Genomic DNA, 27,446 nt, shown 5'->3' with positions numbered 1-27,446 from the left:
CACTGCTGAAGCTCAAATGGGCCGCGATGATCTCTGGGAATGCTGCTGATCCCTCTCTTAGAACACAGTTCCTCACACTATCCTACCCCTTCCTAACCTATGGTCCTCACATTCTCCAGGGCTCAGCTTAGCAGGTACTTCCTCAGGGTCAACCTCTCCTGCTTCTCCAGCATTTGAGCGAAATGTAGCTCTTAGGCACCTACTGTCCACAGCATTCTGCATTTACCCAAAACCACAGCACTGGCCACACTATGGATCTTACTGTGAGTCATTAGTTTACAGACGTCTCAGGTCACTTCTATCATTGTGTGACCTTTTCAGAGGACACAAAAGTCTTTGCATGCCCAGTATCTAGGGCTCCTTTCCTTGTTCATACACCAAGCCTTTTTTCTTTTCTTTATTTTGACACAGAGTTTTTCTCTGTCGCTCAGGCTGGAATGCAGTGGCGTGATCTAAGCTCACTGTAAACTCTGCCTCCTGGGTTCAAGCAGATTCTCCTGCCTCAGCCTACCGAGAAGCTGGGATTACAGGGACCCACCATCACACCTAATTTTTGTATTTTTGGGAGAGATGGGTTTCACCATGTTAGCCAGACTGGTCTAGAACTCCTGGCCTCAGGTCATCCACTCACCTCGGCATCCCTAAGTTCTGGGATTACAGGCATTGAGCCACTGCGCCCAGTCACACCAAGCCTTTTGAGGTCCACAACACCAAGAACGTTTCTTGTACACATGTTCAACTATTCTGTAAGACATACTCTTGGGGTCAGTTGTCTGAGAGAACAAGATACCAAGCAGCAGATGTACTGAAGCTGCACATTTTATAGACAATTTATGTGGCTCTGGTGTCTTTGTTCTGTCTCCTTGAAGCCTCATCAGATGTGATTTTTACTTGTTTTGGAAATAGAACTCCTGCATAGTTCTCTTTATTCTTTTATCTAGGACAAATGATTAATCCTATTAAAAGAGCACATTATAGGGCAGCTTTCACTAAGACGAGAATTTTATAACAGCTCCTTCATTCCAGGAACTTTGCTAATAATCAAAGATGAAAACCAACCTAAATATTTCTCAAGAAACTGGCTAAATAAATTACACATCTATACAATGGATTACTGCACAACCATAAGAAAAGAATAAAATACAGGAAATAGTGTAAGGTTAAAAAAAAAAAAAGGAAAATGCTGAACAATATTCTAATACACTGCGACAGGGTAGGAAAAAGCAGGCACATGCATACCTATGCTGGTTCATGAGTCAAATACCCCCAGAAGGACACACTTGTGGGAAGGGAAACTGAGTGGCTGGAGCCAAAATGGGGAGAAAGGCCTTTTCCTTTATAATCTTTTACTGTTTGGCTTTGTTGGTATATTTCATATTTCAGTAATAGCTTCCTTTGGATTTTTGGTTAACTAAGTAAGTATGAGTGTCTGACAAAACTCTTTAGAGGAGAAGCCCAAAGGCTAATCCACCCCTCCCCAAATGAATCAAAACAAACACCTTACAATTACCAGCGCTCTTGAACGAGGCTGCGGAGAGGCAGCTGTGCTGTCTTCCCTGCCCGGTGACGGAGCACATTGCAGGGGAGCACTGCTGCCTTCTCCCTCGGGTCTGCTTTGCTCCTCTTTTGCGGTCCTTCACTCAAATTTCCTGAGCATCAACCACTGTAAAATACTTCTGCTGTCCAATAACACTTAGGTACGTTCCATTTTCTTAGAGACAATGTGAAACTATGAAAGTTTCTTCTCATTAAGTGCTGTTGCAATTAGCCTTAAAGGAAAAGCAAAACTATGACTTTCTACAGCCAAGAGAACTAACTACAAATTCTGCTTTTGTGTCCCAGGATATTAGAAAAAAAAATTAAAGTATGAACTAAAGAAAACAAGAAGAAGGGAAAAAAAAAAGAAAGCAAATCTTCTCCAACAGACTGGGGCTGTTTCCTCTTCATCAGTACTGGGCTACAGGTTCCATTTACATCTAATAAGTTGTAAGTCATGCCTTAGATTTGTTTTCCCTGCGCCTGAAAGATATGTTCAAGGGAGTAATATGCTCTGGATCTCCTGTATTTTCTAGCACCCATCAGCTACCATGCGTCTTCTTCTCCCCATATAAACTAGCATATGGCTGTAGAGAGAAGGCTGTCTCCCAAAAGAGAACTGCAATGAAGAGAGAGAAAATTCAGCAGAAATCCCAAACAAACTATGATAATTATGAAATATCTTCTTGTCTTATTACCAAGACGAAAATAAATGCCTCCAAACAAAACTACTAAATTTAATTTACCAAGTGTTTAAAAAGTATGCCTTTAATTCAGTATTATCTGAAACATTGACGAGGATTAATAGTGCTCAAAACATGTTTAAGTGAGAAAAAATTAAATCTAATTGTCTTAGGAAAACAGATGAAATAATATTCATGTCATTACCAAACAAAGGATGTTACTAACCTGAAATAAAGATAGATATCGAAAAGTTAGTCCTTGAGACAATGCATATGCTAACAGCTGATACTACCTAAACCACATAGCAGAATGGTTTTCAAATCCAGGCCTAAGAAATACATATAAATTAATATTCAACTACAAATTAATTAAGAGCTATCCTAATTCTGGCAGCCATAACAAATTACCATTGACTGGTAGCTTAAAACAACATAAATTTGTTTCTCACAGTTCTGGAGGCTGGAAGTGTGAGATCAGAGTGCCAGCATGATCGGGTTCTGGTGAGGGCACTCTCCAGGGTGCAGATGGCCACCTTTCCCTTATATCTTCACATGGCAAAAAGGCAGTGAGATAGCTCTCTGGTCTCTTCTTATAAGGGTACTAATCCCATTCATGAGGGCTCCTCTCTAATGACCTAATTATCTCAAATCATCATGTTGGGGATTATATTTCAATGTATGAATTTAGGGGGGACATGAACATGCAATCATGAGTTTATTCTATCTCAGAAGTTACTCAGTGTCTTATACTATATAAGATGATTTCATATCCAATATCTCATCAAGTCTTTAAATAAGCTTGTTGGGGAGGTATTATCCTCATTTGCAAGGGAGAAAACTGAATCTTAAACACGGAGAATTGCCTGGAGTCATTCAGGTAATAAGTGGGAGCAACTGAACTGGAACCTGGACCCTCAGACTCCAAGATTTGTGAGGTTTTCTTTCTATGTCTTAAAGGCAACAGTTGTTAGTTAAAATGCATTTAGACAGAACATTGACAATGCAACCAAGTAATTCTGTCTGCTAATAAACTCTCTATTTAAATTGTTTTTATAGGAACAGAACATTTACGTGCTTTTTTCTAAGAGAGAGGAGAGAATGAAGTGGGAAGAGAAAAAGACTAAAATGAGACCAAAGAAAAATAAGAATTTATTTAATTGTTCTTCTTCTATTTAATACATCTTTTTCTAATTCAAATCAATTATATATAGTCAATAGCTTTTGCGCTTACCGATGTGTCAGACACGGATCTCAGTACAATCTTGTTTCCTACTCTGAAAGATCTCAGAATCTAGCAGAAGAGCCAGACCTTCAAATAAAAATTTACCACAAAGTTTCATGAGCATTAGAGTGAAAAAAAAAAAGACAATCCAGAAGAAGAAATGAACACAGCATTCTGGGAAAGAGGCTCAGAGAGGAATGTCTTGCCAAGGATGTAGTATTTGGGCTGAGGAATGGGAAATGGCCAGCAGGAAGCATTATCTTCCAACCAGAAAGCACTGGAGGTGAAGATGGCTCCTACTCTACTACCTGCCTTTACAGAGGAAATAGCAGAAACTGATATACCTAGAATACCGTCTTGGAAAATAGAGTAGTCAAATGTACATTGGAGTAAGCAAAAAGAAACATCAAGATGGTGCCAAGATTTCTTGCTCGTATCATAAAGAACGTCATTAATGGAAACAGGAACTCATGCAGGAGAAGCAGACTTAAGGAGAAAATCATGAACAACATTTGAGACATTCTGGAGTTCAGGTACTTGTAGGAGACCTCCACAAAGCATAAGAAAATAAGTGACTCGAGATTAGAAGGGATGATGGAGTTTACAGATCTGAGAAGTCATCCGTTAGGGAGGTTACAGAATTATCACTTGTTTACTACTCTAGGTTCAAAACAATCAGAGGCTGAAGAAGGCTGTATCACAAGAAACAACTCTGATTTGTAGTAAAAACCCTAGGAGTTTAAGAAAACAGTACACTGCAACTCTTTTATTTGTAGCAGTTCTGATCAAAACAGACATATGATCAGCAAAGGTCCTATTCATACATTGGTTGGACTATAGATCTACAGATAGAATAAATAACAATTAGGAGACTTTCAAACACAGCTGTTGCCAATATTGGTTCTTTCCTGGAGTATTTGAGGGAGGGCCATTGTTTCCTCTCAGCCACAAGGATTTATGTCCTTGGAGTGCTCCCTCAAATTTGGGTGTTCTTTCATCTGTTCATGAAATCTCGCCTGTCTTTAAAACAAGGGAAACAAAAATAAAACAAAAACAAAAACAAATCCATGAAGTTGTTTTCTCAAGTTAAATGGAGAAATAATAATAAAAAAAAAAACATTACATTTTTTATGCTAAAATAAAAAGGAATACTCTAGGAATCTTTACTGCACAAGAGCGCTGTTAGGTTCTGAGACAGAAGCCACACTAGGAGAATTCTGGCTGCACAATACTGCTCTAATTTGAAAGTCACAGGAGTCTTGTGTGTCCTTGGGCAAGTCACCTCCCACGATACTTCTCCATCTCTGAAAAAGAGGCCTCTGTCTTCCTGAGAGCCTGTGATAAGTAATCTGTGGGACTTATTAGAAAGTCTTGGGAGAAATCTGTAAACAAAACCCAAAGACCTCAGGGCTACGAATTAGTATAGTATCAAAATGCATAGCAGCTATTCACTAGTTCCTTTGAATGTAAGCATGAAGCACCTTCTTTATATTCAAATAGTTCAAATAGTAGAGAGCATTCTCCTTTCTTCAAGTTTCAGAAGGACTCAACTTCCCCAGTCCTCCAAGATTCGGAGACGGTGGGAATTCCTTCTGCCCAGTACAGGAGACTGGGGAGAAGAAAAGTTCGCTACTCCTGGTCAGAAAAACCACATCAATGGTCAGCAGAAAAGGAGGACATGCTGGAAGATGTATCTGTGCCCAGAGAAATCAGGAAAAGAGCCAATGGCTGCTGTTCAATAAAGTCAGATTTGGGAGGCTTTCTCTAAAAGTTAATGATTGCCAAGTGAGTTGAGTATGCATTCCAAGCCGACTCCCAGAGTGTCTGATAACTTCACAAGGCGGCTCAGATTCTTGTCCGTCTTCTCAAAAGTCTTTTTGGGAGACTTCTCTTTTCTTGCCTTTCAGGATTTAAAAATATGTTATCATTATAGAGAGAAGGTCAAAATGGTCCACTAAACTCTCATTTTCGGGAACCTACAAATCTGAACTCTGGTAGCCTCTCTGGGCTCTGAGGCAAATCCTGGTGCAGGGCAGCTTCCCTTCTGGTCCCTGAGCCCCACTGCCTCTTCTCTCCCTCCCAAGCTCCTTGCTTTCCTAGTTGTCTCTCACTCCTTGCTTAGCATCACTATCTTCATCTCCCCTGGCCTCTCACCCTCGGCATTTAAACTTCTCAAGCCTCTCCAGGGGTTTTCTTTTAAGCCAGCATTCAAATTCCAAGTCTCCCCAACAGCAATCACCACTGTCCTCCCCCTGCCTCCCACCGCCACCCAATCCCATTCACAACTAACCTTGAGAAAATTTCTAAACTCACAGCCTCTACTGTTTCACCTCCCACTCACTCTCAAACCATCTGTCCCTCCACTGAAATGGATTTTTGCCAAGGTCACCCACAACCTCCACGATAGCAAATTTAATGGATGTTTCTGAGTCCTCATGCCATTTGATAATAATAAGGATAGCATCACCCAATATTTACTAAGCATTTCTTGCATGCCAAGCATGGTACTCCCTACTTCTCGTATGTTAGCTAGGCTTCACAACCAGTAGATGAAGTAGGCTTTACAATTACATCCCTTTTATAAATTGAGCCTTTGTAAAATAATGTAACAGGTCAGGCACCAAATATCACACAACCTGTGAGATAGACAGTTAGGATTCAAACACCAGTTCAGCTCCAGAGCCCAGGCCCTCAGCTCTGCAGGTTGTAGCTTCCTCTCCGTAGCACCAGACTGCACCCTTTGCCTGGCTCTGTATTTTCTCCTATATCCTTCTTCGTCTCTATCTGGGGCTGCTCTTCCTTGGTGCACCCTTAAACATGGATGTCTCCAAGGCTCTATACTTGGCTGGAGGACCTCATCCCTGGAGGACTCTCATACAGTCCCTTGCTTCAATTATCATACACAAAAATGCCTCTGTAGGCAGTCAACTGCCTGGTCTCCCAAACTGGTCTACCTCCACAGATGCCCCAGCTTTAACATGCCCAACATGGACTCGGCTCATCTACTGAATTCGAGTGAAGTGTCCCTCTGAGGTGCTCTCTCAGCAACCTGGAGGGCCTTCCTGCTAGCACTAACCATACTGTGTTGTAGTTACTGGATCTGTCTGCCTATCCTGTATATCACCATTGTCTCCCCAGTGTCTAACACAGGAACTAGCATGCAGTACATGCTCACACAGCAATTACGAAATGAAGTAATGCAGAGCCTTTGGCTGGTCACATAACCTTCCTAGACCTCCATTTCCTCACCTGGAAAATGAAAGAGTTGTAGCACAGGCACGGGAGTATGTTCTATCCTGCAAGCTGCCTTTGAAAAACGGACTGCTGTCAAATAAGCTGAGACATGCTACACATTCGCCTCTTGGCAATTCATTTTAGATACCACATTGAAAGCTCTGACAATCCTTTGTTGTTGTCTAAATAAGGATTTCTCAAATTTACTTGACAACGGAATCTTTTCCTGGAGTATCCCAGCTTCTTCAACGTGAGTGTTTCTCCATGGAGTGTACACTCTGGCAAACCCCAGATGAGATGTTCTCATTGAGTGCAGTGAGGGCAGAAGTAAGGAACAGGTAGAGGGAGCCCTGCACTACTGACATCTAGTGGGTAGAGCCTACATCCTATAATGCACAGAACAGCCCCCACAACAAATAATTATCAACGCAAAATGTTAATGGTGCCCAGGTTCAGAAACCCTGTGCTAGACCAACCTTTATGACCCTTCCAGCTCTTAAATTTCTGATTCCACCAGGCCATAAAAACTTGTTGATGCTCCAGATACAGATAATGGGACATCTCATTTAGAACAAAGACTAAGCAACGATGCATTCCTTTTAAACTAACAAAAAAGGTTTGATTTGAATGTTTTGCAACCATCCTTAACTATTTTCATATTTGTCTTCTATTGTTTATTTCATGTGTTTTTGCATTTTATTATCAATCTTTTATCTGCAATGCATTTGTAGCATGATATTATGGAGCAATCACTGGAAGACATTCACTTTATTTGGTCACTATTAAAAAATTAAAGAGAAATATGACCGTTTACACCATATTGTGCAATCAGACGTTTTACAAACATTCTGTAAAGGGTTTACTCAGTTCTTTCTTAAAGAATAACTTAAAAGTAGTGGGATGACAATTTTGTTTAACATTTCACTTTGGCTATTAAAAAAATTAGTCTGTGTTCAAATTACATTTGCTTCAGGGAAGAAAGAAAAGAAAAATAAATTGCTTTAAATTAAATACATATCATGGATAAAATGAATAACTAGCAAAGTAAGATTTTAAATTGATTTTTTTCAGCCACCCACTTCCCATTCTTCCTTCACCTTAAAAAAAGGTTTTGATTATAAACGATTTTGTTTGCTAGGTTAAAATTCTGATAACTATATTAAAATAGGCTTTGTCTCTAAGTAGTTTCAGACAATATTTGAAGACATTATTTATCTTTCCAAAAATGCATTTAAATAATGATATAACAGTAATAATAATCACAATAGTTAACATTTATTGAGCATTTAGGAAATGCTAGGCAACTGCTTTGCATACAAGACCTCATTCTAATAAAGGAACGCCTAGATACTGTTAATCCCATTTTGCAGAGGAGGAAAATGAAGTTTTTCTTCAAGAAAAGGCATTATTCCTCAAAGTGATACTGCTAGGAAGTAGCAAAGCCAGCCCTTGCATCTGTCTGATTCTGGAGCATTTGATTATGAATAATGGGCTTTTTTGTTTGTTTGTTTGTTTGAGACCAATTTCAAGCTGATTAAACAGAATTGTCAGTTATCATGAATAATCAGCAAAAGGCTTAATTCTGATGATCATGGCAATAATACTCAGAAGCCCTGGGGAGGCTGATCAAAGAAAAATAATTTTAACTGTTTTCATGCAAACATTCTCCTTGCAAACTGTCAGCATTTGAAACATTTCATTTATAGAAGTATATAAGTCAATATGGCCCACTCCTTTTCTCCATGAACTTGAACTTGTCACCTCAAAAGCAGATTGGGCTGCTTTAGAAAACAATCTCACAGTTTTTGAAAAAATTAAATACAGAGTTACCATAGAACCCACCAATTCCACTTCTAGATATATATCCAAAGATAAATTAAAATATACATCCACTCCAAAATATTTATACTAATGATCAGAGCAGCATTGTCCATAATAGCCAAAAGGTAGAAATAACATACATGTCCTTTAAGTGATGAGTAGATACATTGTGGCGTATCCATACAATGGAATATTACTCAGCCATAAAAAGGAATGAAGTCCTGATACATGCTGCAACATGGAAGGACCTTGAAAATATTATGCTAAGTGAAAGAAGTCAGTTAGAAAAGGCCATATATTGTATGATTTCATTTACGTAAAATGTTCAGGATAGGAAAATTCAGAGATACAGTAATTTAGTGGTTGCCAGGGGATGGGAGTGACTGTTACTGGGCAAGGTATGAAAAGAGACATGTAAATGTTCTGCAATTAGATAGTGTTAATGGTTGCATAATTATAAATACAATAAACTTATAAATACAATAAACCTAAATGTATGCTTTAAAAGAATAAACTGTATGGTATGAGAATTGCATCTCAAAAAATTTAAAATATCACATTAGATAGCAGCAATAAAAAAAATGAACAATAGAGCTCATGTTTATAACTTAAACTGGCTAAGATAAATATATGTGCCAACAGAATTTTAGAATTCTAAATGAATATGCTGGTTAACCACACTGGCTTAAATCATTTTATATTTAAAAAATAAAAATTAAAAAAAACTCTATTCTGTAGACTTAAATTACATATATGTTACATAAAGCTGACTAAAATCTAAAATCCTGACCTAGAGGTATATTCTAATGCCTAGTAAAAATCATTGCTTTAAGAATATTATGGTTATTAACAATCATTGACTTATATTGAAGAATGCTGCTTCTGAAAACGGGGCAGTGGCACTTATAGAGTGAAAGGGGAAATCTATCATTCTGAATCTTCTGTGCCAATGCCCTTTAACTGGCATAGTCCAACAGAGGGTGACTGTAGATTGTAGAAAAGGTTAACTAACTAGGGCCAAGTGCATGCTCAGGAAAGACCTGAGATACCTCTAAACTCTCACCTCTGGCTGACCTCCAGGCTCTGTGCCAATAGGAAGTAATAGCTAAGGCAGAGCTGTAAACTGCCTGGTTCAGTTCAACATATACACAGAACCCAAATACAAAGATCAGGAGCTGTGTGTGCTATTTTGTCCCAGGTGTTTAAGCAAATTTCTGTCAGTCACTAACTGACTGCTAAGCTAATGGAACAGAAACTTCAATGGATATATATGACAAGGAGTACAGACTTTACAAAATTAATACAGAAACATCATGAACCAAATCAAAAACAACAACTACAATAAGCAGCAACAAACCCTGGGGAGTGGGGGAAATCTCATTTCCAGAGTTGCCACATTATAATATTAAAAATTACAGTTTTCAAGAAAAAACTACATGGTACGCAAAGGAACAAAGTAAGACCCATACACAGGGAAAAAAGCAACTAGTAAAAACTGCCTGAGAAAACACACACATTGGATGTTCTAATAAAGGATTTTAAATCAACTATGCTAAATACACTCAAAGAGCTAAAGGGAACCATGCACAAAGAACTAAAGGAAATCATGAGAATCATGTCTCACCAAATACAGAAGATCAATAAGTAGATCAAAATAGTTTTTAAAAGGAGCCAAACAGAAATTCTGGAGTTGAGAAGTATAAAACTTAAAAGAAAATTTCACTAGAAGGGTTCAACAGCAGAAGGAATCAGCAAACTTGAAGATAAGTCAATTGAGATTACCCAATCTGAGAAGCAGAAAGAAAAAAGGAATGAAGGAAAATGAGCAGTCTAAGAGACTTGTAGGACACCTGATTATACCAATATATGTATAATAGGAGTTCCACAATGAGAGGAGAGAAAGGCACAAAAAAATATTTGAAGAAATAATGGCTGAAAATTCCCCAAATCTGATGACAATTGAAAAACGATGTTTAATTAAGGGCAGTACTAACAGAGGTGATTACGTGAGTGTATGAAGGACAAATGAACCAAGCCCCATGCTACCAGGTGTTTCTGACACAAGAGTGAAAGTCTGAAAGAACAGAATTCCTTGTCAACAGAAAGTCCATTGAGAAGTGGCTGGTGTGGTGAATTTAACAGCACTATATGCTAAAGACCCTGAAGATGGCAAGAGAAAATGGCAGGCAGAAATCCAAGCCTCTACCTATGCAACCCTGGCCGCTTTCACTGGCCTTCAGGCTTCTGCTGTCATTGCTCTCTTGCTCCTTTCGCAGCTGTGCTGCTACCTCCCTGGTCCTCACCTCTCCTCACTGCTAGACCACCTGATGTGATACCTGCCCTTCTGCTGACCAGCTACCTGCTCCCACCTCCACTCTCAAATCACCAGGGTGGTGAACAGCCACTGTTATGGACTGAGCGCTCCCTTATCCCTCTAACGGGAGTCAAAAGACTAAGACATCTATCCTAGACATTGCAGAGTCTGAGTCATCCTGACTGGTCAGAGTTTCCAACACTAATCACATTTTAATGGCTGGTTGGTGGCTGCAGGGGAGCCAAGCTTATTTTTACACTTAAAAATATTTTATTACACTTAGTGATCTTCTAAACTCATCCTTAGAGGTTGCTATATTTTAAATATGTAATATAGATGGGTTACTGTTTTCTCAAATGAAACCTTTTTTTCACCTTTACAGTAAGTAGTGATAGGGAAATCAAGGTTTGATACGCAATATTTTGCCTCCAGAAGCTCTTCTGTTTGTCCAAGGTATTAGCGGATGCCTTGACGGAAGGGGAGTGAGGGAAGGGTTGTCTTTTACTAAACCCTGTACTTTAATTACCTTCTTTTGAGGCAGTATATTTAGCTGTCTCTAACAGATTATTTTTTTAAAAAACGTAATATTTTTATTTTAATTACTATGGGCTAGGAAAGGATTCTATGCTCATTCACAGACAGAGTGTCTCATTTGCCCATTCCCAGTATTTGGCACAATACTGACAGAAATATCCCGTACAGGTTATCTTCAACAGCACCTAATATCATTGTTTCTAAGCCCTCTGCTAAACAATGCTAAACACATACATGCATAGGAAGACATATTTCCCTAATTTGGCCTCCTCCACAGTTGCATTTGGTGGAATTCTGAGATTTTAGGAATGATTTCTTTTGAGAAAGTAAGTAATCTTTCATAAGAGTTGAGACACAATGCATCAGAGAAAAGTTTCATCCAGTTAGAAAAGCATGAAGTGATTTTAAATCTTTACAGTTACCAATTTTAGACCTTCATAAAATTTCAGAATTGTTTTAAAGCTTTGAAGGAGGTTATATGTTTAAAATAGGTTTGACTTAGCATTCCTATTACAAACTCTAAATCAGAGTGCTGAATTCTGAATACTGAAATTCTTCCTGAATAAGTTTTAACATAACAAAAACTGCAGAGCCAAATTCTTCTAGCAGTAAGGATTCTGCTTCATAGGAATTTTAAAAGTTCATAACTATTAAAAAGTATAAATTTTCCTCCTACCCTAACACAGATTAAAAATAGCTTTTGTTGTATCACATTCTTTTTTAAATAGTTGCATGTGACTTTTTTTCTCTCCTTGTTTTTTTGCTCTTCTAAAAATATGTGAAACTCAACCAACCTACTAAAATCAAAGAATCTTTAACTTTCTTTTTCCCATACCTTCCAGTTTCTTAGATGAGATTTTTCCATACAGTTATTTTAATATTTCCTGTGTTCTTACTTAAAGAAAAGCTCAGTTTAGACCCTTCATAATCAGATTCTTTCTTGATGATTGCCTGATTAGTAGAAAGGCGGTGATTCCAAAGATAATGCTAAAATGATTTACACCTGTCTTTAGAAAAAAAATTTGCACCTGTATATGAAAATAAATTAGTGATATTCTGGAAATTTAGAATCTTGTTCCCTCAAAGTCTGCCATACTTGTATTTCACATTGTTGAAATATACAGAGAGCAGTACATCTCCTGCTTTTCTCATCCACATCCTCACCCAGCCTTTGAAGAATGCTGAAAGTCTGGTGAAGTAAGATCCCCTCTTAGGAAAATCTAGATACTGTTTTCGTCAAAAAATTATTCTCAGCTCATGTGTTCAATAATCTTACCCTTTCCTAGATACTCTATCAGCTTGCCAGGAATAGATGTGAAATTCGCCAATTCACAGTTCTCAAAGTGTCTGGAGCAAGTAAGTCACATTTCCAATACATCAGACCACCCCAATCCCTCAGTCACGATATCAAAAGCTTTCTTACATGATGGAACAAATGATTAAATTAAAACTAAAATAATCTACTTGAAATTAACTATTTGAAAGACTCTTTTCAAAGGCAACTTTATTCTGGAATAGTCCATTTTAAAATATATGACTAAAATATCTGACTAGCATCTCTCTCTCCCTACCATGTGGCATATATTTGTTGCTATAAACACACTTAAGAAGCTGAGAGCTTTGCTCCCCCTTTAGAAAAACTTACCATATGAGCTAGGTCCACAAATAAAACAAAACACGCATTGTTTAAAGACGACTTTAAGTCAAAATGTTAAGCACCTTTTTTAAAAATGGCTTTAATCTTAACTTGTTCATCTACATAAAATTCTTAATTCAAACTTTCACTGAAATGAGAAATAATTTTAATGGCAGTTACCATACCAAACTTCCTTTAAAGGACAAAAATAAAGGAAAGCTATAAATGTGGAATTACCAAAACACATTTATAGATTAGGATTTGGTGCTGAGAAATTAGTATTCAAACTGTTTTATTGTATTCATATGTAGTAGTGGTTGTAATACAGTGGCTACCAATCCAATAAAATCCTATTTATTCACAGTATTTGAGGAACTGAGTGGCCTACAGTTAAATGAGAAAAACATATAGTTCTAAGGTGAATTTAAACACCATACAAGCATTTTCACTCCCGCATTCTTTCAGCATGCCCTCCCTAAAGGCCCTCTCCACCCTCATCAATAGCCATGCTAGAGCTCCAAGCAATTGCTCTCCTTATCTCTTGCCCTAATTTACATATCTGCTTTTAAATTTTTGGTTGACCTTTCCAGTTCAGATTCTTAATAAGTAAGAATTCATCATATAATCATAGTAAGCAATAAAATTAACCACTATAAATTAACTTTTAATATTTATGTGGAATACCCTTGAGAATTATATAATACTAATATTGCCTTATTATATCATCTATAAAAGAAAAACAAAGATTAACATCACATCTAATAAATATAATTTTTAAAAGTTAAATGGTATTCTAAAGCCACTCAAATCAATAAATAATACCCTCATTTGCCTTCTAGAGGCCATTCCAGAACGTGGAATCCACGATCAAGTGACTCAAGTACCTACTGTCCCATTCACATGCTTCAGTGTGGAAGATGCTTTGCAGGTGAAAAAGGAACTGAACTACAAACACCAACAGCACCATTAATAAAACATTATGAAAAAAACGATTTCAATTTGTGTAAAAACACACAGGATATTTGCCTCACTGATTTCTACTCTCAGAGGCAGTCAGGAAAATAAAATTGGGGTTGACAAGATTATACTCTGATGATTAAGTTTTAGACAGGTGGTACATGTATGGAAATTCATTGTTTCATAATTTGCCTGAGTGAATTTTCAATTGCTTTGTTCATTCTTACCCCACAGCTTACAGAAAATATCAATTGAGAAGTCCATTTTCACAGAATCTTTGCAATGAGGATTCCCAAGAAAGAACATTTATTCATGTGCCAATACCTGAGGTGACTCTTCCTCACTCAGAGGGAAGCACTTCCAAGAAAACAGGTGTCCCCTCAACCAGACTCCAAAAAATGCCAGTCCCAAAGAGTATACTTTTTCTGTAAGTCAACTATATGGGCTGCAGAATTAATAACCTAGTAGAAGGCTAAATATTAAAGAACTCAGCATACACCTTAAAAACTTAGAAAAAAATAGCAAAAAGAATAAACCCAAAGAAAGAAAAGTGAAGAAATAAGGATAATGGAAATAACATACTGAAACAGAAAAGGGATACAATAGAACAATACATAAAAACAGCAAAGCCACAAATCGGTGCTTTAAAAAGATGATGAAACTGATAAATCTCTGGCATACCTGATCAATAAAAAAGGACAAATAATTCTGGTAAGGAAAAGAGGAACAAAGCTACATATGCTAGGTTGTAAAAAGACGGGAGAATCTGATCAACATGTAAATAAATTTGAAAATGTAGGCGAAATGGACAAATTCCTAACGTCTATAACCAAATAATGTAAAAATAACGCGTTGCACCTAGACTTCAAACTAGCTAGTATACAAAGGCACTGTCAAACTCAGAAGAACAAGTTTTAGAGCCTCAACTGCACTATTTCCTATTAAATTATTATTTAGTAATTTAAACTTTGGATCCAAGTGAGTGAATCCAGTTTTTTGGTTCAAACGAATAAAACTAAAAATTTTAATTACAATATTTCACAGCTAAGTATTATGGTTAACAACTGCTCTAAGTTTAAGAATGATGTCCATATATGTTTAAATAATGTATTTAATCTAGAATTTTCCTTAAGTACTTCTGCTTAACTTTTGGGATTAGTGGACACAAGTTTATATATGCTGTCAAGTGTAAAGTGATTAGGATTAACATTCTGAAACTCAGCTGAATGACCTTTGTACTCCTATATTTAACATTAACTTTGACTGCTTTATTCTAGTGCTATGTGAGTACGAAGAGCAACAAAGTCAAAGAATTATATAACTAGATGAGGTTTCAGCCTTTTACTTTACAGATGAAGAAACTGAGATCTAGCAAAGTGAAGTCCTTGCCCAGGTCATTATACTGGCGTATACTTTTTCATTCAGCATAAAGTTATGATAATTCTACATCCTGTGGAACATAATTCTGGCCCATTACCTTAACTATCATGGTAATATGAAGCTATCATTCAAACCCCAACATGCATCTCTCTGCAGCATACTGTTTAGAGTTAGTACAGCCATTAATATTGAAAGGACTTTCCACATATTATACAAAGAGACTATTTTCCTATTTAGTTCCCAGACTCACCTATTATTCTTTGAAATTAATTGCATTTTCATACATAAAAATCTATCATAAATAGGAGAAAAGGAGGAAATTGTTTTATCACTGAGACACAAATTGAATTTTGTGATTAACAGTTAAAGTCTTCTGTCACAAATGTATAATTTTTCAATAACCAGCTACTTAAAAGATGAGATTTTCATATAAAGCACAAAAACCTATTATTTTAGCATCTCTCTCCTTTTATCTTCCTGGATTAAATGCCCTCCTAACTGTAAAGTTCACAGTGATAATCTGTTCTTCCTTATAATAACCTGGCACAATCTTATAGTCTCACTTTAGTTTCTCAGATTAAGGGTATGAACCAAGACTGTGTTGAACAGTGCTCCTTTGATTCATGCAGTTATACAAAAGTTATCTGCCAGATGGTAACACATATAGGTAAAAAGGGGAATATTCAGGTACTCAACCAAATTTTTCTACATAATACTAAATTTTCAAATAATGAGACGTTTGAATGATTCACATAAGAAAATAGAAGTCTGGCATCATGGAGTCAAAACATCAAGATGACTGAGTTTCCCTTTTTCATAAATTACCAAGATGACCACCACAATGTTGCATCCTACATGATCTTCTTCACTGTAAACGTGCTACTCCTCCATCAAGGAGTGGGGTCTCATTTCCCTTTCTCAGAATCAGAGCTGGTCTATGATTCCCTTGTAACTAAAAGAATGCAGTGGAAGTGACTCAGTGTAACTTCTAAGCTTAGGTCAGAAGAGCCCGTGCAGCTTTTATCTAGTTCTCCTGGGAGGCTTACTCTGGGGGACATCCAACTACCTGGAACCATCAAGTGGAGAGGCTACACATAGATACTGTGGCTGACACTCTCAGCTGAGCTCAACATTTCTGCTATCCCTGCAAAGGTACCCAACATGTGAGTACGGAAGCCATCCTGGAAGAGTACCCACTAGTTTCTAGTCATCAGAATCCCTCCAGCTAGTTGAAGCCCCACGTCAGAGAGCAGAGACAAGGCATCACTGATGTGTCCTGTCCAAACTGTCAACCCACAGAATCCATGATCATAACAAAACGGTCACTGTTCTATACCACTGCGTTTGAGGTGGTTCGTTATATAGTTTGTAGATAACCAAATGAGCATGTTTTGACCTAAAACAAAAACTATTAAGACTCTACATTATTGCTGAGCCTAGTAATAGGACTAACTCTTCTAATTTATTGGTTAGGTAACTAGATAGTCCAGAAAGCTAAAAAGATCTTTCATATGTGACTTTAATTGATGGGAAGATGAATCCACTGGGACACAGAGGATGTGTGTCCTTAACAAAATGGGACCATGTCCTATGTACATCCGGATATGAAGGACAGAAGGGGTCTAAGTACCAGGAAAAGGCTGGGTCAGGGAAGGAAGAGCCTTTTATAGCATAGCTATCTCATTCTCCAGTTACTGCCAGGCAACCTATTGAGGAAACTATGAGTCTCCCATGGGCTTGTGAGACAAAGAACACAGGCAAGGGGAGGGGGGAGATAAAGAACACACAAGCTGTTCCTCCACCCTTTGAGGTACAGGATGACACATGGATAATGTACAACCACAAAAGAAAGAAGGAAACCTAAGATATAATTCGCCATACAGCTTTGAATACCAAAGAGGAAAAATCAAGGATTTTAACTACCTTTATCTTTTATCCTTCAAAATTCTGTGGATAATATATTTATGGTTTAAGTCTCTTTAAGTAATTGATATCAAAATAATTGCAAACATTCATCATAAATTATTTGGACTTTTCCTCTAAATTAAAAAGACGATAGTGTTATATGAAGCACATTCATTTGATGCCACAACACCAATTCTTTATATAGATGGTATTAATTTATTCCTTTTAGGCTATTTTCTTTAACATTCTGGGTGCTCTTGGCAGTAAGTTATTCCTGGAGTTCTGGCAATAATAAACTCAAATGCCAAGCTCCAGAATATATTTTTCCATCAGAAATAATTCAAGGAGAAGCTACTTCCCACATGACCATTCTTCCATATTATGGGCCATTTTCTTATTTCCCTTCTTTAATGCTGGAGGGAAGATACTTTCAGTAGATGGAGGGACTAATTCACTACCATCTGCCTCAGTGAAATCTATAGCCCAACAAAGGATGTTATATTTATTTAACCAAAATAAGTGAGAAACTCCTAGCTTAAAAGCAAAATATTTGGATAGTCATTGTTTTAAGGGGCAAAATAATCTTATAGTTCACATTCCACATTCTTCCCCAAATGTCTTTTCCCTCCTGTGGCAGATTTACTGAGTCAATTGTGCTGTGCTGGTGCTATAATATTAAAGTAGGCTATCATTGGCAACAAGCAAAAAAACAAAACAAAACAAAGAAACAAAAAAAACCTTTCAGTCATATAAAAACACAGAATGCTTTTTAAGATTATGGGCCCTTACTAAGCATGCTCTGATTTAACTAATTATGAATAATGGAAACCTTAGTAGACTGTGTGACATGCTCATGAATCATCTCCTGAGGTGTGAGCTAGCTGAGCCTGGATTTTCTTCACGTAATTTATTGCATTCCCTGCTTCTGAAATGCAAGCTGAATGGGGCACATCTCTTTTTCTCTCTGTCTTTTCCTTCTACTTCTCCCTCCTTTCACAAAGCTGTTAGTGGTAGATGGGAAGGCGCAGGAGAAGAGTGCTTCTCCTTTTCCTTACACCGACCCTGGCCCAACCCAAATAATGTCAAAATAACATTTTAAGAAATAATGTTTTCAATAGCTCAGTTGATAAATTTGGAAAGAAAAACTGCACAAACAGAATAAATCAAAGAGAAGCAGTTTACAAAGATGAAACACTATTTGAATAAGAGGAAAAAAATCATAAAATGGAAAGGAAAAATATTAGCACAGCAAAGAAACCTACCTATACAATAAAATAATATATCTAAGACAAAGGGAAGTAACTGTTTCCAGTGCCAAGAAAACCTATGAATTATGAAGCATGAATGACTATAATAGGAAATACAAACTGAAAAGTTTCAAACAGAAAATATATGCCAACTTTTTCTATGTAATGTTTTGGCTAAATATCAGTATCCAGTGAATGTGTCAGAATCTCTCACCTTAAAAATAAAAAAGCCTGCAAAGTAAAATAAATAAATAAATAGGCAAGGTGAGAGTAAATATGAAAATTTCAATGACATCTAAAGCAACTTCTAGACCATGAAATCAAAAGCATGAACCTCATAGTTAGAAGACTGTTCACTAATGCTATGCATTGCTCAGCTTATGTTAATTTTTCCTTACCACATTATAAAAGGTATGTTTTAATTGATTTGTTTCAACATCCATCCACTAAGACAGCTTTACAAGCAGATCAAATCTTCATTTCTTTTAACTCAAAGTACTATCTTACAATTTATACAAATATTTTAGGTCGGAAGAGATGGTTCATGCCTATAATCCCGGCACTTTGGGAAGCTAAGGTAGGAGGAACACTTGAGGATAGGTGTTCAAGACCAGCCTGGGCAACACTGCAAGATCTCATTTCTACGGAAAAATTTAAAAATTAGCTAGATGTGGTGGCATTTGGCTGTAGTCTCAGCAACTCAGGAGGCTGAGGAGGGAGGGTCACTTGAGCCCAGGAGATTGAGGTTGCAGTGAGCTATGCTTGTGCCACTGCACTCAGCCTGGGTGACAGAGTGAGACCCTGTCTCTAAAAACAATAAAAAACAAATACATAAAATAAATGAAGGGATATTTAATGAATTAATCTTCAAGTCATATACCTCCTAAATCCTGTAACAAGAAGACCTACAAATTCTACATAAATTTTCTATCATTCATTTTAACTTCATAAAAACCAAAGTTTACCAAATCTATTCAAAAAGATAGATACCCACATATTTTAACACAATGGAATTCAACCACCAAGAGAAAAAAAAAACTTTGAAATTTAAATTCAATTTCTCATGGTAGTACACTTAACATTTTAATTCATAAGCTGAGAATCCAATTCAACATACTAATATTAATGATAGATGAATTTAAGAAATACATCTTTTGAAAACTCATCTTTCTCCTAGATCATTTTAGTGTTTAAGACAATTGAATACATTGCTCCCTAATTCCTCAACTTACTGTTCTATTTCTCCACGTATAAAAGTCATTTTATTATCCTCATGAAAACTTTGCAGACTATATTAATGTCTATGTTAGAGTTACCTTAATTTTCTCTCCAACTACTTTCTCTCTCTACAACTCATAACTAAAGCATTTCTTATAAGTAATGGCATACACTGAAAGTCCCAAATTAAATAAGAAGAAAGAAAACGATCAACACTGGCTAAATATAATTGAATTACATTTTAGAACCATGAATTTAAAACATTATGACAACACATAACATGGTTACTAAGGAATAACCCCAGGAATATGGCAAGTCATATATCACAGGGTATTGAAGAATACATTTTTAAAAGAAACATATTATAGTGGGTGTTACATGAATGCTAAAGCCCCTGTATTTTGACAATGTGAAATAAGGGTCTCCTTTTTTTATAATAGGAGCAAAAGTTACAGGCAGATCTTTCTTCCATAAAATCATTAATCTCTAAATCCAGCATCCCACGGGTTCTATTAAAAATTACTATGAAGATATTTTAGCAACACACTGTCACAAAAATAATGACTACACGACAGCTATTTTTTTACATATATACACACATACAAATATATTTATATATTCTTATTCTATTCCATAATTGGACTTCATTTCTCTTTCTCAAAATAAGGTCACTACATTTCACAAAATCTTTGACTACATTGAAATAGTTTTCTTCCAATTTAAACCTGTAATTTAAAATGATATAATCTGAGGTAAACATATCAGAAGGCAGTCAACCATTAATATATTAATTTGTTTGCTTACTAATCATAACAGAATCCCAGCAATAATATGAAAATATAATTGAGAAAAATTTTACACCACATCTTACATCATTAGGTAGTGATCCTACTTTCTAAATGAAAATATTAGTAAACTTACAGAAGAATCTTACCAGATAAAAGATACAGGGCAAACCTACAACCAAAATTCCAGCAAATGGGTAAGAAAAGTCCGTGGAGGAGAGCTAGGCTTGCTAACCAAAAAGAGAGGAAGAGTATTTCTGTAATAGGGTACAGATTACAAGACTACAAGGGAGGTGAAGTAATGTCAGCCTGTGAGGCCCAGTCTGGCCAAGACAGAGGTTGGTGGGAAGCAGGAGAGGATGCTAGAGGAGCACTGATGATACACGGGAGGTTCTGGAAACCAAGGGGAAGGTCAGGGCTTCAGCCTCAGAGCAAAGGGCATCACAGAGCCATTGAGAGAATTTTGCAAAGTAGTGCTGTAGGAGAGCTAATCTGGAAACTGCAGAAAAGGATTTGGGGAAAGGGAGAAGAAGAAAAGGAAGGGAGGTTAATTCGTGTAATGATCTAAGCATGTGTTGTAGACAGGAGCCTGGTAGCAGCACCCAGAAACAATGGGACAGATGTAGGGGATGATGAAAATACAGTCAGCTGGTAGGAGAAGGCCATCTTCCAACACCAATATCTCAAGAAAGGTTTTGTTCCATTGGCTGGTTTAGTTGCAAGTGCATTATTTACAGCTCTAACTGGATTTATCTCACACTCAACAATAATTCAGAATTGTGCATTAACATTTTTTTAAAGTAAAGAAAACAAAGAAAGCAGAATAACTCAGTGGAGAGAGCACCTGGTCTCACAGCCAGGAGCCCACAAATCTATTTCTGGCTTTTTGAGCAATGTTGCTCATCACCTTGCACAACTGAATCAGTCTCAGTTCCCTTCAAAGAAAAATGGTAAAGCAAACTGATACGACTGTTGAAGTGTTACGAGGGGAGAAACAAACTCAAATCTTTGAAAGTGCTTGAAGTAAAACCACTATACTAATGTTAAACCACATTTTCTAAATATTTTCTAAATATACCACATGAACCTTCCACTTTATCCAACTATATATATTTTTTCTTTTGATAAGGACAGAGATGTCCAAACACATCAATACCAAAATTCACCATTTTACCTACTTATTTCATACTTCCATGTCAGTTTCTGCTTCTAAGGTTAAAGACCAATCACAATCTTGATACAGTTTTGAAACACTATTTGGTTATTAGAAAAAAACACCTAACATGAAATATTTCCGTAAATTCAAATCCAGGTCAAATATTTTAAAACAAAAATAATTTAATGGTTGCATTAAACCACTGGGCAGGGCTGACTATGAGGCAAGGTTATCTATATATACTACTACATATAAAGTATCCCTTATCTGGAATGCTTGGAACCAAAAGTGTTTCAGATTTTTTTGGATTTTGGAATATTTGCCTATACCTAATGAGACATCTTGAGGATAGAATTCAAGTCTACACCAGAAATTCATTTATGTTTCATATACATCTTATACATATAGCCTGAAGGTAATTTTATATAATATTGTTAATAATTTTGTGTATGAAACCAAGTTTATGTGCACTGGAAGCAAAGGTGCTGTAAGGTATGGAATTCTCCACTTGTGGTATTATGTTGATGCTCAGAAAGTTTCAGATCTTAAAGCATTTTGAATATTTGGATTACAGATGCTCAACTTGTATTCATGAAAACAAAGGGACAAATGATAATTTGCATTTTGCATGAAAATTGATCATTGGGAACACCTAAAAGTAACTAGAGACAGTTCAGGTTTCCTCTTGGCCATCTGAATTGTGACTGCATGAACTCTGGGAGCCCAGCACCTTTGTATGACAAAAGTAAAGCTTATAGATTATTAGCTAATTAGGAAAGGAGGTTCTGAACTCCTCTTTCTTAAAGATCTGGGTTGGTTCCAAAGAAAGTGTAATCTAATATATGAGTTAGGTTTAGATTTCCTAGAACTAGGAAGACAAACTAAGTACATTCTAAACATACTCTGGAGCATTCTTTTTTTGCTCCTTAGTTTTAGTGTCCCTAGTCTCCCACTAAGCTATGATATTAAAATAAAAATAACTATGCAAACATAAAATTCAAAATATATTAATACAAAACCATGGAGAAAACTTTGGAGCCTAACAGACCTGTATTCAAATCAGAGCTGTGCCCACTACCAATTCTTTTTTTTTTTGAGACTGAGTCTCGCTCTGTTGCCCAGGCTGGAGTACAGTGGCATGATCTCAGCTCACTGCAACCTCCACCTCCCAGGTTCAAGCAATTCTCCTGCCTCAGCCTCTAGAGAAGCTGGGATTACAGGCACATGCCACCACACTCAGCTAACCTTTGTATTTTGGGTAGAGATGGGGTTTCATCATGTTGGCCAAGCTGGTCTCAAACTCCTGGCTTCAAGTGATCTACCTGCATTGGCCTCCCAAAGTACTGGGATTACAGGTGTGAGCCACTGTGCTCAGTCCCATTACTAATTCTATATTGGGAATAATACCTCCAGCATGCTATCACTAGGTATATCTTGAAGATAAAACCAAAAGGATTTGTTGCTAGACTTGATGTAGTACATGAGATAAGAAAGGAGTCAAGGATGACTCCAAGTCCTGAGTAACTGAAAGGATGTCATCAAACTAAGAAGGCAGGCTACAGATGGAGCAGGCTGGGTGGGGAAAAAGGAGGTTGTGCTTCAGACATGATAAGTGGAAAGATCTAGTAGGATATAATAGAAAAACCTAGTAGGACATACATGCTTGAAGCAAAGAAGAGAGAGTCAGGGTAGAGATGTATATTTGGGAGTGGTTGGCATAGAGACGGCACTTAAAGTCATGAGACAGGATGAGATTATCAGGGTAGTGTGAACAGATAGAGAACAGATAGAAAGAAGGCTGAGATCACTCCAATGCTCCAAGCAAAGAGAAGGGAAGTAGTCAACAAAGAGAACTGAAAAGAATGATGAGACAAGAGGAAAATTGGGAGAGTGGGGAGCCCTGGAGGCCAAGCAATGTAAGTGTACCAAGATGGGAAACGATCAACCATGCGAAACACTACTGACAGGTGAAGTAAGGGGAGGACTGCAAACTGACTTGAGGGATTGACAAAGTGGAGGTTATTGATGACCTTGACAAGAGCAGCTTTGGAGAATGGTGAGTGAGAGTGAGAACCTGAATGGAGTGGCTTTAAGAAAAACAGGAGCAAAGAATTGAAGACAGTGAGCATTGACAACTCTTCAAATGGTTTTTGCTGCAAAGGGGCAAAGAAATTTGGCAGTAGCCAGCAGAAGTGACATCAAGAAAATATAAAAGGAATGTCAGAATGTTTGATGCTGATGGGAAGAATCCAGTAGAGAGTGAAAACTGGTGCTACTTATGAATTTGCTGAGTAGGCAAGAAGGATGGAGATCTGCATACCAGCGTTGGGCAGGACCCAGGTTAGTTCATCTTGGTAAGTGGCAGAAAGCATAATCTGTGGGTGTGATGTGATCATAGTGGGTCATGGCCAGATAACAATAATGGTAATCAGTCAGACTAATTATATTGTTTCCTAGGGATGGGAAGGGAAGAGCCTTTAAAGAAGGAAGAAACCATACTGATCTTTAAATTTCTGAATTATCCAAAAAAGATGGCATTTAAGCTGATGGCGGTTGTTTTAAACCAAAAAAAAAGACAGAATTATTTTTGACATCTCCCTGGCTTTTGCTGAACAGAAATGGGGACGCCAGAGAAATATTAAATCACTGAGAGAGTAGAAAGGAAGTTACAGAATATGTTAATAAAAGAATATCTGGATTGTGGTGTGCAAATTTCAATCCCAAGACACATACAAGTTAATATATTTGTTCCTAATCCTCTTGATATCTTAGTCATTACCTGCTTAGTGTACCTTAAATCAATGATCCTGAAATATATTTAATAAGAAAACACTAAGAGTAAAAATAGTGATATCCAAAACTACCGGGTGCTTTGGTGTCCCAAATCCTGGGCTAAATGTAATAGATCCTCTCTCATTTAATCAGCGCAGCAGTCCTCTGCAGGAACGCTATTATTATTCCCTTTTCCTAGATGAGGAAGCGACAAGAAGTTGTGTAATTTGCTCAACAAACAGCAAGTGGCAGAGCTAAAATTTGAACACAGGTGCCTGCTATTAAGAAACAGCAAAAACCTGTATATTGAGAGTGTTGATTTTAAGTTACCACACCAAGAACTAAACCCCAAAACAAGGATTAACAATTTCAAATATTTTAAATGTACTAGAAAAAAAAAAACAAAACATTAAAATACTACTTTCTTGAATAAGCAAAATATTTCTTTTACCTAAGTGCGGCAGGCAGATAACATACGTTCTTCTATGTTACTCCTGAGACACACTGATAACCATGGTCTTTCCTCTGGGATGTCATCATATACTAACACTACTTTTATAATAAGGGAAAATATAGAAAGAAGGCTGAAGCATACTTTGTTCCAAACATCTAGTTAAGATGTCACGATGCCTCAAACATACTCCCATAATTTTCCAAACCACACATCATCAGAAAATAAATGTTGATACATTATATATTTCCAATAGTTTCTACTCACATTACACTTTTATTAATTTCATCTTCATCTGAATAAACAAGTTATTGTTAAGCCCAGCATCAAAAATGTATGATAAACCACCTGGAACACAGCCTGAATCCCCAACACCCCAACCTGAGCTGCCCACCTTCCAGACTGCCAACCTTTGTCACTCCACCAAACATGCTGTGCTGTGCATTCACAGATCTCTGCTTATGTTGTTCCCTGTGCCACAAAATTATCCGCCCACCTCCGCAAGCAGTGGATACAGTGGGTGCGCTGTCCAAATCCCCACAACTGCTCTGAGTGTTGGCTACGAGCAGCTCTCAGCTCATCCAGGGGTGTTATATCTTCCTGTCCACAGGCAATGAGGAACTGACTGGGGTACATTAAAAGAAACAAGAGACACATCAACCAATTGAAATGTATGGGATCTAAACTGGCCCCTGAATTTAAAAAAAACAATTTTTTTAAAGCTATGCCTCTTAAAAATAATTGGAACACTATTGAGAGTTGATGATATTGAGGAATTGTTATTTTACAGGTATAATAATAATATGTGGATTGTAAAAAATATATTTATGGAAAATGTGGTGTCTAAGATTGGCTTTAAAATAACACAGGATAAGTATATAGGAATGCAGAGCAAATGATATTAGCCATGAGCTGATAACTGCTGAAGGTAGGAGATGGGTACATAAGAGTTTACCATACTATTCTCTCTATTTGTGTCCATTTCCCACAATAAAAAGTTTAAACAGAGAGACAGAAAACCCACGAAAGGGAGGTAGGGAGTCAAACATATAAGAAGAATGACAAACAGTGTCAAATCAGCCCACAGTATTAAGCTTCACTTATATTTGTTTAAACATCATCTGGAATAAAATATTCAAATGAGCAGGTGTCATTGGAATAAAAAATACTGAAGATTCATTTAACTTGTTTTAAAATAAAACAAATCAAAATACAACAAAATGAATCGATACTTATTTCTTTCATGCAGTCGTTATGCAGGCAGGTAAAGTAAACAACCGAATTCTAACTCAAGGGTACAACTCCTGAAGTAAATCTAGACTTTTGCTATGCCGTAAGTTAATACCAAAAAAATGCTAATAATTATTGAAAGCTTTGCTTTACTTGTATGACTTCAATTAATTCTCTCAAAAATCCAGTGAGGCCAATCTCATCATTATATACATGTTAGAGACAAGAAAACTAAGGCCAGTAGGTGACTCCCAGTCTGATTCACATCAGCCAGCTCACTCCGAAGCCTAAGCCCCTAACGCAGTGCTCTGGGGAACTGGGCATCGCAGTGCCCTAACACCCTGCCAGAGAGTTAACAAAGCAACAGCATTTAGGCAAGGAGTCCCAAATAGTGGTAGGTGCTCCAAGCATCTGACTTAATAAAATGTGTGGCTGACCCAACACTGGTTATCACTAGGCTGCCTTTCTGGTGGTTACGGTTTGTGTTATCTACACATACAAATCACAGGCTTGTCTGGTTAACATTCAGTCCTATAAAGTTATGTTGTTCCTAAGGGACAAGCCTACCCAAGAACTAAATTCAAAATCTAGCCCCTTTTGTAACAAAATGAACAAATAAGTGGCTATCTTTTTAGACTATCATGAAAAACACAGGAAAGTTTAAATATATACTGACAAATTTTGAGATTATAAGTTATTAGTAAAACCTGCAATCTCAAAATTTCCTTTCATGAAACAAGGCTTAGATTAAATAAGTTTAAGTAGAAAGGACGATGATAAGGAACTAAAAACTAAAGTAACATGGTCAAACTCATTTTCAGGTAACAGCTTGCAAAAATAATTTAACTGAATAATTTATCTGCTAAAGAAAGGGAACAGGATTCAGAAGTTATAAGAATGATCTCGGTAGGAGGGAGGAGAACACCTTCCAGGTCACCATGGGGCCTTCCCCAAGTCTGCAACCACATGGTTGTTTTTTAGACTTGGTGGAGCAGAGAGTAAATAAACACAGTTTCTATTTTTAGCATGCTTTTCCTGGCCACTCTGCAATTTCCTAGTCACAGATTATTGCCTGTTATCTTTTAAAATAGATTTTTACTCAAGGAATTCATAGAAAACTTCTCAGAATCAAGAAAAGACATGTAAGTTATTACATAAAGCTAATTTATGAAGCTTTATTTTAGAAAATAATTTATTAGGTAAAATGTATTACATATATTCACAAAACAAACTGGAAAAAATGCTTAAAATCTTTTTCATTGCAAATATAGAAGAGGAAATCTTTTCAAACTCTGTATTCATTACTGATGTTAATACTGTAAAATTTTACTTTTAAAAACGAATTTGATTAAAAATTTTTAAATG

At 36.9% G+C, this 27,446-nt stretch overlaps 1 protein-coding gene across 8 annotated transcripts in view; it reads right to left on the bottom strand.

Annotated features, from left to right (window-relative positions):
* PLCL2 (phospholipase C like 2) overlaps positions 1-27,446 on the bottom strand; it is a 206,660-nt gene that overhangs the window by 157,517 nt on the left and 21,697 nt on the right. Inside the window, exon 2 of one of the 8 annotated variants that reach the window (XM_039480325.2) lies at positions 25,348-25,476. The exons of 6 other annotated variants lie outside the window; for them this stretch is intronic. The gene's annotated coding sequence lies outside the window, so the exon portion shown is untranslated. Of the gene's footprint in view, positions 1-25,347; positions 27,309-27,446 lie in introns of those variants that run through there. One more of the 8 variants, XM_074405697.1, reaches the window with a different exon arrangement.

This window comes from Saimiri boliviensis, chromosome 9 (assembly GCF_048565385.1).
Source record: "Saimiri boliviensis isolate mSaiBol1 chromosome 9, mSaiBol1.pri, whole genome shotgun sequence".
Taxonomy (NCBI): domain Eukaryota; kingdom Metazoa; phylum Chordata; class Mammalia; order Primates; family Cebidae; genus Saimiri; species Saimiri boliviensis.
The sequence above is the reverse complement of the archived record's forward strand: the minus strand, read 5'-3'. Positions and strand labels throughout refer to the sequence as shown.